We start from the raw sequence: 14,814 nt of genomic DNA on the forward strand, positions 1-14,814 counted from the left end.
CCGCGGCAGCCCCCAGCAGAAGCAGGAGCAGTGTCGCTGAGCCCCCGCCTGGCTTACAGAGCTGGGGATGTAAATCCAGCAGCTGCTCCATCGCTAAGGCAATCAAACCCTTAACACTGGGGCTGGATCCAACGCCAAGCGTCTGCTGGAGTGGTGCTAAGCACGGCGTTAGCTGGAAGCGGGAGCTCCCTTTGCAGTGAAATGTGGGTATTCATGTGTGTCTGTGTGGGCACCTGCATGCCCAAGACATCAAATTGGTTAATTTATATTTGGATTACCACCTATTTTCATGCATTAAACATTGCCAGCTGCGTGCATGATGGCTGCAGCACATCAACTGCTTCTGTTCTCTCCCAGACTTGTTATTTTTCCCACTGGTTGTTCTATCTATTTCATGAGAGTGCTACAGTGCAGTTTCTTTCACACAGTCTCAGGTAGGAAATTGTAGTGTAGACTATATATTTTTAGCATTACTTAATTAGGACTGGCAGGATTGCAGGTTTGTTAGAGCAGAGAGGGACCTCATAGCTGGGATCAGCTAGCTACAGAGGCTGAGGGAGACTGAAAAAAGAGTATATTATAATCTTTGGGAGATTTAAAAAAACTTATGCCTCCCCTCCAGTACTCCAGACTATTGAGCTTTATCAGTTTTACTGCAAACTAAAAATGCTTTTTGTGTAATGACAGCTCTTTAATTAGAACTTGGAAGCAATAGCATCTGCTGATTATAGCATGGTCCAGCATGTTCATATTCCTCAGTTTTATTTCCAGCTCTGCAACTAAATTGTTGCATGCCTCAAGGCAAGTGACTTCACCTCTCAGTGTCTTTACTTCCACAGATGGGATTAAAACCTCCGCTGGAGATCCCTGGACAGAACCTGCTCAAATGGCACAGTCTTGGGTTACTTTTCCGTCCTGTGCATGTTTGGGAAGCCATGTATCAGTCCAGTGGATGAGGGTTTGGGATTTGCCTTGTCCAGGCATACCCTGTGAGATACTCCAGGTTTGAACAATGGAAATTTTATAGGCTTCAATTAACTGGCTGGGCAAGAAACAACAGCTTCGCAGTAATGAGTCCTCACTTGCATGGAATGCCATTTAGTGTCTGATCTCTCCTCGCCAAAGAGAGATATTAAAATCTGCCGATCCAGAGTGCATTTCTAGAGTGATGAAAAAGGGGAAAAACCCTCTCAGTTTGAAGCGATCCTCAGTTCTGTTAGTGAAAGGGTTTGTTTCCCAAGAGGGATATTATATACTAGTGATTATGGAAAAAATGAAGGAACACAGTTCAGAGAAAGACAGTATGGCTAATTCTGCCATCTGCAACCTTTCCCCCCACCATGATGTAGGTGAAGGAAGATGACAGTGGTTGCTGTGATGCCTCTCTTTAAAGGGATTTTTGGGATTGCCAGTTTAAACAACAGGAATAGAGTGTTTATCCTTACAGCCAAAGGTAGCAGAGTGCTGTGCAGTCCCTTACCAAGTCACTGCAGTCCCTTTCATCAGGGATTTCAAACGCAGGCAATGAAAGATTGTTTTAAAGTAGCCCCAGTCACTAGATAAACTGGGGCGAAGTCAGAAGGGAAGTACCCAAGGAAACGGACGTCAGATCAGTACCGAGAAGTGGCAGAAAGGACAGTAAATTAGTGTTATGTATGCTTACTGGCAAGCAGCGGTGTAAATTGCAACAAGCAAGTTGCAATTTTTTTCTAGTCTTACTTAAAAATGTTCCCAAAATCTGTGAGTACAGCGTCACAGGACGCCTGATATTTTGTAATGCCGCAAATGCTGACCTTAAAAGACACCAGAAATCTCACTGGGAGTTTTATCCATTTGCAGTGGAAACATGAGGTCTTTAATAGTAAGAACGTTTCAATAACTTTCCGGGATTTTTTCCACTTTGGCACAGCTGTTCCCTGACAGATTGCAAAAGAGAGGAATTCAGTAGTAACAGCTTGATCCTGCAGGATGCTAAAGCCTTTCTGCCCAGGGCCGCGTGCCCTCAGCCCCTACCCAGAGCAGCTCGGCGTCTCACAGGCTTACTCAGCTTTTTGTGATGTGGAGCCTTTCTTACCCACTTGGCCTTGCCACTGACTTTTCTATTTCTGTGGAAATGAGCCAAAACTGGTGCCATTCTCTGAAGGGACTCATTAGCCTTTCTGTCTAGGAAAGGACTCGGTATTGTTGTAGGAAAGCTGCAGAGCAATGATACGACTTGAAAATTTATGCCTGAATTTTTCCCTCTTAGAAAAGCAGCATGTCGATGCTAGATTTAGAAACAACGGCAGCATAACTGAATTGTTTATTACGTTGTATTAAGGTTATGTAGAGGAAATGTCAAGGGAAATGGCTTCTTCCCCCCGTTTCTAAAACTAAGTATAGACTCCAAATGGGTGTTTATTCTAGTAGAATTTAACAGTCTGGGAAAGGGTGATTTTTTTTTAGTTGATTAAACAGAACAAAATATGGTATCTTTGCTACAGCTGGCATGATCAACGCTAATTAAACCCCTCGTTCAGACATAAAATACCCATTATTGCATAAGCAGTCCCTGGGCTCTACCCATACGGCACTAATAGGGTCAATGGTAAAGTTCTTGCCAGCTTCAGCAGACCAAAGGGGTTTAACACTGTTCTGGCCGTTCCTGGTATTTGCTGCCTTGCAGAGCAGTGCATTGCAGAATCCTCTGTTGTTCAAAAGAAGGCAGAAAACATGTTTTCCCTCTTTTCGCCCTGGCCTTTCCTTGTCAGAACAAGGGAGAAAAGCAGGAGGCTGAAGCAAAACTAACATGAGCAGGGCAGGATGATATTGGGTTACTTTGGGGGCAACTTAGCTGGAGTGAACTGCTCACTGGTTTTAATAGAGCTGTGGTAGTCTGTGTAAGAGCAGGACATCCCCACTTCCACCAAGCAACCCCAGGCTGCTGCTGCTCTGCGCTGGGAAGGGCTCTGCCCTGTGCAAGGTGATGCTTTTCCCCGAAACAGACCCAAACTGCTGCATTGTGTTGTAGCTGGGAATGGCGATTTTGCTCTTTAGCTGGTCCAGCACCCAGAAATCCCACCTCCTTGCAGCGCAGCGCGTCGATTGTTGCTTTGGCACTGATGCCAAATTCACTGCTGCCAGAGCACAGCCAAGGGGAGGGCAGAAAGCCAACCCCTTCCCTGTCTCGTTTTGGAAGTCCCGTATCTTACACTATAAGGGCTCCCTAGAAGAGCCTCTGCCGCAGGCAGAAAGGATGGCCAGACCATCACGGGTGAACCAGCTGTGGTGGTAGGGAAGTGTTGACTCCCTCGGCAAGGACACATTAACTGGCGTTGTTTGTGTTCCCAGTGCATAATCAGCCAGGACACCTCCAGTCACCTGCTGCAGGGAGTTTAAACTGATCAGGGTGGTACTTTTCAGCTGCTGGAATAGTAATTTTTTTTAATTGCTCCAACTTGATTGCATGCAATCATCTGCCCTTCAAGGAGAAAATGCAAGGAAGGTTGTTTTAACTCTGAGGTCAACCTCTTCTAAATTACTCCTCTAGGCCTACTTTGCAAACTTCCTATTTGACCAGTGTTGAAACTCAGATGAGCATTTATCCGAATGGAGGCTGCTTTTGCTGTCCTTCACTAACCTCTCGGTCATTAACTATAGAAATTAATGTAGGGTTTCAGCTCATACATATATAAAAAAGAGATATATAACACAACGTTGGATTACAATCCACTGAAGTATATGTGTAACTAAGTGGGTCACATCCTACAGTACTGTCATTCCTGTGAGGACTTTTAAAACATAAAGCCATGTGTAAGTAACTTCAAATGTAAGCCTTGCTTTGGTTTTGTTTTTCTTTTCTCTTAATAAAAAGCTTTTCAGAAATGAACCACAAAGCCTGGCTTTGAAGCTGTTGGTCTGACGGGGCACGACGTTGCACTGGTTCAGCGAGCGCGGGGCTGGGAGCAGCCGGCCCTGGCTCGGGTGCTCCCGGGGACCTGCCGTCCTCGCTGCTGGGCTTCCTGCTCCCCCGGCACTCGTTTCCTGCCTCGGAGAAGCAGAGCTTGTTCTTTCCCTCCTCTCCACAGCAGCGTGACCTTGCGTGTTTGTTTTGAAAAGCTGTCTGCAAAACTCTTTACGGTTGTTCTCTATTGTAAGGGGAAAAATTAAAATCAAGTGAACAGTCGCCTCTTTAAAAAAAACCCAAAGCAAGTGATTTCTGCTTTGTGTAGCAGGGTGCACTGGCTTCTGCATCTGCAAAGGATAATGGCTACAGATTTTTCCAGCATAAAGTGACTTATGGCTTAAATTTGTCCCACAGGTCCCTAAGGCCAGGCCTACATTAGAAGCTTATGATAATGAGGAAATGCTGGTTAAAGAAAAGATTTCTTTTATGCCATTTCTGTATCATTAAAATCCCATTGTAGGTATATAATTAAATCAACATGATTTTTTTTCCTGTTTAGGTTATTTTACTTACTGAACTGGGAGGTGCTCTGCCAGCAAAAGTACCCTTAGTAGGAAAGTTTGTAATTTTTACTGCATTGAGAAAATCTGGTGTTAGAGACGGGGCTGTTATGTCAAGGCTTTTTTCAGTCTAGACTGTGTCTTCAGACCAGAGGTTTAAGAGTATTTTGGATAGCAGGTAGTTGCCAAACTGCCTTTAGCAGCCTAATCCTGGGGACCAAAGCCCATCGACTGTCAGTGTCACTTCCCACAAGGTGACCGCCTGTTTGTACCACCCAACAGCACCAGCCTTGCTGACGAAAAACGAATTCTGTTAGAGACGGGATATGCAGTCTTTCCTACAGAAATATCAGCATCAAAAGCATGGGGGAAATAAAGATATATTTCACTTACATGTACTGCTTAAGTGAATAGCATAACTGAGGTATCAAAGCAACTTTCGAGTGGAGAATCTGAGTACTCTTGATTCTGATTCAGCAAACTGTTTAAGCATATGCTTATCTCTGCTATAGATCTGCCTGGTTAAAAAATAAGAGAGAGAACTGAAGTGTAGTAGCCAAATCTCCAGTGCTGATTTAAAGCTTTTCTTCCCTCTGTGGTTTTCTTCTGTCTGTGGTTTATAGAAAAAAACCAAGCTGAGAGCAGCTTCTGGCTGTTCTGGCAGCCCTGAGTGGAGGCCGAAAGGCGCAGAACGGCCTTTTATCCAGGGAGGAGAGCAGCAGCTCCAACACATGGGAGGGAAGAGTTGTTCCCACATTCTCCAGGGCTTGCAATGGTGTTTGTCAAGCAAGGTTTGTCAAGCCGCAGTCCCGCTCAGGGAGCCAGGGGAGCTATTCCCGACATCAGGCATCCCATCCAAGTGCTATTGTGTCCTATGTTTTTAGCATTGCTGAGCTTATAACAGATAAGGAGAATAGGCTGCTAAAATGAGTAAGTGAAGCTTGGATTACAACAGAGAGGGAAGGCACAAGGTCATGGCTGGAGCATGGGCAGACCGCAGGGTCGTCAACCCACAGAGTGGCCACAAAGCGGGGGGAGCAGAAAGCTCGTCAAGCGCACGTGCACGTGTTGGAAAGGTTTATGGTCCTTATTCCCAGTGGGCAGCAAGCAGATGTGGTAATTAAGGCAAAGAACCTCATCGTCACGTACAGGGATTTACGTTCAGAAATGCTGACAGCTCAGGAACAGGTTTGATGGTTCAAGCGATAGATACACAGAGCTGCTGGGCTGCACCGAGTATGGTCTGCTGCTCAGACAAGCAGGGCTGGGCTCCTGACCTGCCTGTTCTCTCTCTGCCTTAGTCCTTCCCCTTGGAGCCCCCAGCTGCTGTTTTCCTCACCAGCCTGAAACCCCGTGCCCAGCCTACAAGAGCGATTTGAATTTTGAGCAAACCTGCGCTAAGGTAGTTATTTTGGGTGGAGATTCTGTAAAAGCCTGTGGTTTCAGCAGTTTTGCTTTGAGTTTTGGGTGGAAACCTGCACTCAAAGCGAGGCTCACATGCTGCAAAAGAACCAGGCAGAAGCGTTCGCACAAACTTCTGAAAGTTAAAGTTTCAGATTTGTTCAGCCCCAGAACACCCTCTTCTCAGTTCCCAGGGTGCTGGAGTGTAAAGGTGTCTCTTGGCAAGAGCGGAGGCAGCGTGCATCCTTCTGCATCTCACCCTTCTCCCTCTCCAGCCTTACCTCCAGGAGGTTTTATGTGGGGGGCTTCTGGCCAGCATCTGGCTGGATCATTCCACCAGTGAGGGCACCCTAACCTTGTCCTCTGTGCGTGGCACTGAGACCCCACAGTGCACGCTGCCTGGCTGCCTGGTAATGCATTGACTGTCAGCTCTCGTGGGGTGGCCCCGGCTGAGGAGATGGGGGTAACGGGACCTGCTGCTCAGCCTCTGGAGGGGTGGTGGAGGAGAGAGGCTGGGCAGACCGGAGGTGATCCCGCTTGGGGGGGTTCAAATCTGAGGGCCTGCTGAAGACCAGGGGAATTGCATGGCTGGGTGCTTTAACGGCAAAAAGGGTGGGAGCCTGGGATTTCAGTCCCAAACTTCCCTCTGATTGTGGGAGCTGTGAACGGTAAAGGCAGACATCTGAGAAACATGGGAACGGTCAACCCTCGTTAGTGGGGATGACGATACAGAGTGGTAGCATGGCAGTCCTGCTGCTTATCTGTACAGTCCTGCAGACTTTTTGGCCCTTTTGGTTGTGTGTGTTGAACATAGTAGTTGAACCTTAGAGACTCTTGACCTGCTTCTCTTTGGCTGTGGGGCCTGTCGCTGGTTCCCAGCTAGTTACTGGTCCTGCTGCGTGGGTAGTATCCGGGCTCCTATCAAGCCCAGATTTTGAGAGGGCTGTATATCTTTGAGCTCAATCTTTATTTAAACACTAATCCACTGGCAGGTCACAGATGTAGTTTTCTTTCCCTTCCCTTGTCCTGTAGTCCTGGTTGGATGCCTTGGCTGCATGCTGGAGGATTTCCCTTGTCCTGTGAAGGATGAGGTTGTGGCTGTGGCCTTTATTCTATGACAAGTTCAGTATCTTTTGGAAGTGCCTGGGCTGAAATTTGTGAGTAAGGAAAGAAGGGACTCAAGTGCAGGTGGTGGGCTACCAGCCCTCCCTCACTTCCCTGCCTTCCCAGCCCCAAGGGAGAAGCAGTACTGGTCTTAGGACTCAGTGCGATGTCTGAATTCATGTAATAGCTCTGTCCTGTAACGGGTTAAATGAAGAGCCAACTATTAATACTACAAAATGTTGGGGGAGCCTGTCTGATTTGAGATCCAAATGTGTGGCATGTTTCTAATTGTCATTGTGTGTGTCCATCCCTAAAGCCACCCCCTCTCCAAATACACAAATGGAGCATCTAGAAGAAAGGAGCTCTGTGACTTCTCAAGCTGCGGACAGACACTGCTCCATTTGTCCTCCTCCAGCATGCTCTCCATGCTGGAGCTGGAAGTCATTAACTGGCATGTTTCCACCTAATTTGGACTCTGATCTAAGCTTATTATGGCAGAGTTTTCTCTTTGGATCTGTGCAGTGCTGGTTTTGCTGCTGCTCTGATGAAAGAATAGCTGTTTGGTGGCTTAAACACTACCTCTTTGCTTCCAGTATGCCCTTGTGACCTGCTCAGAAGATATGGGCTTAATAAGGCAGGATCGTAGATACTTAGGGTCCCACCTGTGCGGGGGGAAGGAAGCGTGTGCCTGTTCAAATGGGAAGCTTTCTGGGATACAGGAAATCTGCTCTCTAACAGGCAGCGCTGGAAGGCCCTGGCAGTATATACGAGCCATATGTAACCTGGAGCATTATTAAGTATATTTCTTGTCCCACGGGACAAAATGAGGAAATGAGCCCCATTCATCTTTGCGATCAGTGAGATTTTGTCTGAGCAAGTCGGGTAGGACTGAAGATGTTGACTAGCCTTCTGGCAAAAGCATGGATTGAAATAAAAAAGTGTAATATTGCACCAACTCTGCCTGTAGTGAACTCAGTAGATGGGGACAAAAGGTTTTAAGAGTAGGATGTCGAAAGCAACTCTGTGACTGGGTGGTCCTAGAGAGATTTAATTGAGGGATATCTTAACTGTTTATCCTTTCCCAGGGGTAAGGAGAGTCATGAATAAACCAATGATTGACAGTTAATGGCTGCATTCAGTTCTGTCCCTTATCTCACCATGAGAAATGGTTATTGAACAAAGCCCTATCCAGCCTGGGTGTATAAACATATTAAACTTTCCATTTGAACTTGATAGGCTGATCTAAAGTATTCTGTAAGTATACAGGTACATACCACTAGTGATAGCATCTGGTTCAAAAAGGAAAAAATACCGCATCGTTCAGGCTATTGTAATAATCACTGAGGGTAGCTAGGGTTTCCCTGAGAATAGGGAAGAGGGACCTGCCCATGCCGGACTCGGCCAGCCCTGAGAATAGCTACTATTTTGTTCTACTGCAAGAACATTTGTATAAAGGATTTTTATGGCACTTTAAGCTGCCTGATCCTCATGCACAATACAACCTCTGTTGAATTTTTTCCCTTTCTTCTTTCCGTTTCCTCTTTCCCCTGTCCCCCCTCCCTGTAACAGCTGTTTGTTCTAGAGTTTGAGCTCCTGACAGAGGTTTTGCTACCTTCACCAGCATTAGGCACTGTTCATTTACAGGGTCAAGACTGAGCCAGCTAGTGAAGATGTGGCAGGAATATTTCCATGTTTGGGGTGGTGTCTCTGTCGTGGATGTTATGCTTTTAGCCTCTGAATAAACACATCTAAACCTCTTGGATCAAGTCAGTAGGCAGCAGGGCGAATTGCTCCTTACGGATTTACCTCTCATGGTTGGGCATGTACAGCAGGCACTAACACCATCTCTTATGTGCAACAACCTATCCTCAGAGAACTTGTAGGACTGTATAAGGATGGTCGTGTCTATGCTGCCCTGTCACAGCTTCCTCCCAGCTGTGACCTTAAGGCTAAATGTTTTACCGTCCAAGTTGCTGAAATGACTTTAGCTGGGCCAAGGAAGGGGTGTAAGGGAGGCTGAGCAGGTAACGCAGGCAGAGCAGACAGCTGGGTTTCTCAAGCAGTATCTCAGCCTGCTTTAGCATCTCTGTTGAAAGTATGAGAGCTGCTGGTGCTGAAGGCAAAATAACAAGAGTTCAGCCACAAGCTCTGGAGGGAGACGCCAGCCAAGAGAGTATCCCATAGATAGCTCCACTGACAACTGCTTCATGCCGAGCTGGCAAAAGGCTGAGGACTCAGCGGGTGGCCAGCACCCAGCAGGCAGAGCAGTCCATGCAGGTGGCAGTGCTGAGGCCCAGGTGCCAAATCTGCAGCACTGTCAGCCTTGGTGGTGGGTGCTCCAGGCTGAGGTACTTGGCCTGGCAGCAGCAGCAGCTCTCATAAGTAGAAGTGCTAAATGGACATCAAGACAGCCGAGGGCCATATGGCTTTTCTTTTGTATTTTTTCTGCTGAGCCTTGCAGACTGGTACTGGACACCTCTTAATAAGCATGCAAATGGGCAGCCCAAAACCTGTCTCATGTCCAGAAGCATGGGGCAGCTTAGGGCCCTTTGTTACCTTGTGCCTGGCAGAGCCTGGCCAGGACATGGCATGTACTTTGTTCCCTGTGTCCCTCAGGTGCTGCCCAGGGCCCCTGGGAGCACAAGCTCCAAAGAGAAGCCAGGGCACAAGGGGGGGAGAGGGACCTGCCCGTGCCGGACTTGGCCAGCCCTGGTGAAACTGTGGGGCCCTCCAGGGAGCTGTGGACTCTGAGCTGTGAGAGCTTGTTCCCGTAAGTTGACCTAATCTCTCCTTGGCTGTCCTGGTTGTGCTGTGACTAGTGTGTGCAGGTTGCAGGCGGAGGGCTGACTTCTGAGTAAGAGTGGGGTTTTTGTTTGTTTGTTTTGGCTTTTTTCTTTCTCCTAGTGCAGCACTGTCAAGTCTGGGCCAGCTAGCAGGGCTGTAACAGCCTTTCTGCAGGAGGCTGCGCAGTCTACTTGCACTGAAGGAAAAGTGCATTTTATTTCGGTTGTTTTTTTAATGAAAAGAAAAATCCTTTCCTTTTTTTTCTGGATCAGTGCTCTTTGTGAGAACATTAAACTGGCTTGTTTTTCCTTACCCAGCTCTTTCCACAAAACACTTTTCTATACTTGTCTCTTTTAACAACTTCTCTTGCTCGAGTGAAGCATCCTAATTACAAAATAGCTCTGGGCTGCTGGCGCAGGCTTGGCAAAGCCATGCAGCCCTCCTGAGATGGATACCTGTGCAAGGCAATGCCACCACGTGCGAAGCTCCTCTGGAGAAGAGGCAGGAAGGGAGATCTGGTGCTCTGCTTGGTTTGTACCCCGAGAGTAGGGGCCTGAACGAGGCTTCCTTTTGTGGGCTTGCTAGCAAGAGTGAATAGTGTGGCGTGGGCTTGTCAGCACAGCCAGGCTGCATATTATGACAGGTGGAGGAGAGAGAATTGTGGGTGTGGAGAAGTGTGGGTGTAGAGAAACTACTCAGTGGAGGGGTGAGGTTGGAAGGAGTGGATAGGGAAGAGCCAGAGGCGTAGGTGTCAATTAGGATACTGGTGAGGTGGCTCCTGCCCATGTGCTGCTCTGGCATCATGCATGACCTTCTGGGCAAACCCTCTCTGGTGGGGCTGCTGGAGTGAGGAGGGGTCTCCCAGAGCATCTCACCCTCTGAAACCCTCAGGAATTTATCACAAGGTGCTGGAGCTCCGTGGAACAACAGCCCTGGTGTCTCCAGTGTCACGGTTCCTGACCAGCAGCAATGGGTACCAATTTGTGCCCTGTCTCGCTGCAGGCACAACTGAACGTGTAACGGCATTCAAGTATGTGCCACCCATGTCACTCAGCCTCAGAGACCTCTGAGGTGACAGTGGTGCTGGACTTGCTGGTGCTGCCCAACTGTGCTACCGACTGCTGGGCATGGCTGTGTCCAGGGAGCTCTGTCAGGGACACGTGTTATGTTACGGTGGGGTGGCCCCTGTGGTCCCACAGCCATCCGGTTCTGCAGCCGGGCATCTGCCCTTGCTCTCCTTGGCAGCATATTTCTCCTCTTCCTCCCCAGCCCTCGGAGCCACAGCTCTTCTGAGTGTGCTGGAGCAGCAGGATCCCTAGGTGATGGCCGGCAGAGCCCTTTACATCAGGCAGCACCGCTGACAGGCTGGGGGGGGTGTGTGAGTCGGGGCAGCCGAGCATCCTTGGAGGAGGAACAGGTGGTCCTGGCATTATCTGCCCCCTCTCACTGTATATAATGCCCAGTAGAGACAAGGAAGAAATGAAAGTTGCTTTTTCCCCATCTGCTTCTTTAAATGTAGGTGCCATGTAACTCAATCCCGAACCTCAAGGAGGTGTGCTGAAAATATGGGAGTCCACAGCAAGGTCACTCATGGGTCACAAAGCAGCAAAATACGGTCTGTGCCACCACGGGGCAGGGAAGGAGGTTAATGTTTCACGGTATAGTTAGCTGAGCAGAGTAGCTCTGTCAGTGTTTCACTTGGTAGAAATTATTTATTGACAAGGAGAGTTTCCAGACTGTCCCAAGGAAAATTCTTTGGGAAACTGTTGGGCTTTCTTCCAAGTTAAGAGAAACTATTTGGATCATGAGTTGAAAACTGACCCAGGGATGCACGCTCCCGTCAATCAGTTACATTTAGGAAAGGAAAGATTAAAAAACTCTGATGCAGAGCCAAGCACTTAAAAGGCAGAAGTCTTTGCATCGATTCCAGTGGTAAAATGCCAAGCCTTGTGATTTCCTGGACCAAGTGCAGAGAAATGAAAAATATGAATAGGCCAAATACTGAGATCCTCATTACAGAAAAGGGCCACCTGAGAGTACCTAAGATCTGGCCTCTCATCAGGGAGATACAATAATTGAGGAAGCTCTCATTGCAGTCTTCAGCCATAGCCTTGTGCTCAGCATCCTCAGCAGCCTTCTTTTTCCTCATCTGCCAGCTTTCTTTTTGTTTCCATTCCAATTAAAAAAAAAAAGGAGACGAAACTACCTGCTCTATTTTTAATCCTATTGGTCTGTAGATAAACTGCATGTTAGATGATTCATAGATCTTTATCACTTCATAAAGTTTAGACTATAAAAAGCCTACCCCTCTTTTTTGACTGATAAACAACTACGTAAGCCTTGCTGCTGTTACTCGAAATCTAAGTTAGACACAGCACTTCTGAGAGCATTTGTTAGTTCCTCAAGTGGGCCATGTGGCCTTTGCAGAGCCAGAGGGGAGTCTGTCCACTTGTGTGGCCTTCAGGAAGCACGACTGCCCGGTTTCATCTAGAAAGACCAAGCTATGGAACCCATCTGATTAAGGAAAAGTTGGGCATGGGTGCAGGCTGTGTTTGACCATGCCAGGGGCTGGGCCCAGCAGTCTGCATCTGGTGGTCGTACCTTTAAACCCTAGGTGCGGCTAATTAAATTAGAATTTGCACGTGATGAGGGTTTGGGGTTTTTGGTGCCAGCGTGGCTCTTCACACTGACCCCTCTGTTCCTAGGGCAAGTGCAGCAGCCAGCCTTGCAGTGAACCTTCTGTGTCCGTGATTTGCTCTGTGACCGTGGTCGGAGCCTGATACTTGGTTATAAGAGCAAGGAATGAACGGTGTGATACCTCCTGAGTTAGGAGTTAGGTTACTTCTCTTGAAATGAGACCCACCCACGGAGCTAACTGCCACTGACCAGTCTTTGAATTTTGTACTCAATCCTTCTCTTGATTGGCACATGTCTTCTCCAAGGTGAATGGAGGTTACCCCCAAATCCACAGGAGAGGAATTTCAGCACAAAAGTGCACCCAAGGGCACTCGAGAAATTAGTGGTAGCCTGCCCCAAGGGGGCAGGATTTCCTTGTTAATATTGTATTTCAGAAACAAAAAGAATTGGTTGAATTTGCCTTTTTTTTTTTTCTTTTTAACTAAGAGCATAGGCTGGAATGGCGTGGCGTTTGGGCAGACATTGGACAAAGCCTGAAAAACCCTTGACCTAAAAGGTACTTGTCAACAGAGGCTGGAGCCTCTTCTGAACCAAGACCATGGATTTGGATTAAACTAGCAACTTCTGTCACTGGAAGAAAAGCAAATCTGAGCCTGGGCTTCTGGGCCTCCTCAAACTTTGTACATCGATCTGGTTGCCACCAAGCCCAGCTGGAAATTGATGGTTGCCCTTAAAGACAGTATAAAAGCTGTTGCAATGTGGTATTTTATGGAAGCCATTAAATCTGTCAGCTGACCCAATCTGTACCTGAAAATGTTTATCTTCTATCACACATTCACCTTCAATTAACAATTCAGTGGTTGCAAAGACTTTTTAACCTTTGTCCGCAGTTTTTCTTCTGATTTAAAATGATACATTAGCCTTCTCTCCTTGTTAATGTGTATTACTATGCTTCATGCAGTTGCTTTTTAAAATGCAGACTAAAAGAAAGGAGGGAATGGTAGTGAGACCCCTTTGGCTTGCTAACCTTTTCAGGCTACTGAAGATGAATGGGAGAACAGGAGGCTGCTCTGCAGATTATTTTAGCAATTGTACATGAATGCTTTGAAATCTGGACAACTGCTTGCACAAGGAGGACTTTGGTTCTGAAATAGTATGTGTGTATGTAGTGTGGAGGAGGATGTACAAGGAGGAAGGGAGTGAGTTTGACTTATCTTAAATCATGTTTGGTACTACTAGTATAGAGAGCAGCAAATATTTTGCATTCCAGTGGACCAGACCCAACCCCTTCACATAGAAAGAGAGCTTTGCTACTTTAGGGACTCTTCTGCTTCTTCCAGCATTTTTCCTCAACTCTTCTGTGGCCAGTGACACAACTCAGCATCCAAGCTGGTTGAAGACTGAGCTCTCCGATTGCTGAGATACTGGTGAGGGTATCTCAGCTTTGGGAGTGCAAATGGTCTTCAACCTCACGGTAATCAGATGATACTTGTTGGGCCTGGAGCTGTCACTAGAGGCTGACGCAGAAGCTCGAGGAACTGGAGGACGGCTTCCGCCTCCGCATGTGACTGGGAGCATGTGAGTCCCAGCTGGGAGTGCTAACGGGGTAGATGGCTAATTCCAGCCTCGTGTACCTGTCCTACCCACAAGGCAGCAGCGGTGGTGGAGCTGGAGGGAGGGCTCTACCGGGGATTAAAGCCAGTGTGGCAAGTCTGTTCTTCCAGCACTCTCAAAATCCAAGGAAGAAGAGCCCAACGTCTCCTGCGTTAGTGTAATTACTAATACAGAGAAGAGGGTATCTTCCTGCAGACCCTTGTCATCTACTCTTGTGAGCAGTCTAGAACAATACTCCCCATTCCTCCAACGCGCCCAGGGGTCTGATTTTGCTTTACGTACAAACCTTTTGTAGCAAGTTATGAAGACCAGTTTTAAATGGTCACTCTACTGGGACACTGACAATGGATATGGAGAAGATCTGACGAGTGGTGTTTTCTGCAATGTATTAATAACACAAATCCTGTTGTACAGGATGCAGCAAATAAAACCTCCATATCAGTCAGCTAAAAGTAACATCAACATTAACTCAGGCTGTTTGCAAACTTGATCTTGAAGGATTAGGCTAATGAAATGAAGGGGGGGGTAATGTCTTTGTTCGAATAGGAAAAAATAGAACACTTCTGATGAAGAATTTAATCTGGTGTGCTGAGAACTGATGTTACTGCATCTCTTAATGGTTGTACTTTGTATACCTTGTATTTTCACGCCAAGCACTAAGCTGAATGCTTCTCTGTGGATTTGTTCTGTTACAAACTATTTGTTATTTAGCCTCATGGCCATTTCTGGAGACTGTGTCTGTATTTCTGGTTAACTGGTTGGTTGTTACCTTTATAGAGTTATATAGCCAACAAGGCAATGCTCAGCTAGGGCTGTCATAGTAACACT

General features: G+C 47.2%; 1 protein-coding gene across 2 annotated transcripts in view; it reads left to right on the top strand.

Annotated features, from left to right (window-relative positions):
- The window catches only part of MAPK6 (mitogen-activated protein kinase 6), a 61,493-nt gene that overhangs the window by 13,550 nt on the left and 33,129 nt on the right, over positions 1-14,814 (top strand). The gene's annotated exons all lie outside the window — the stretch shown is intronic.

Source organism: Pygoscelis adeliae, unplaced genomic scaffold (genome assembly GCF_000699105.1).
Source record: "Pygoscelis adeliae isolate BGI_AS28 unplaced genomic scaffold, ASM69910v1 Scaffold318, whole genome shotgun sequence".
Lineage (NCBI taxonomy): Eukaryota > Metazoa > Chordata > Aves > Sphenisciformes > Spheniscidae > Pygoscelis > Pygoscelis adeliae.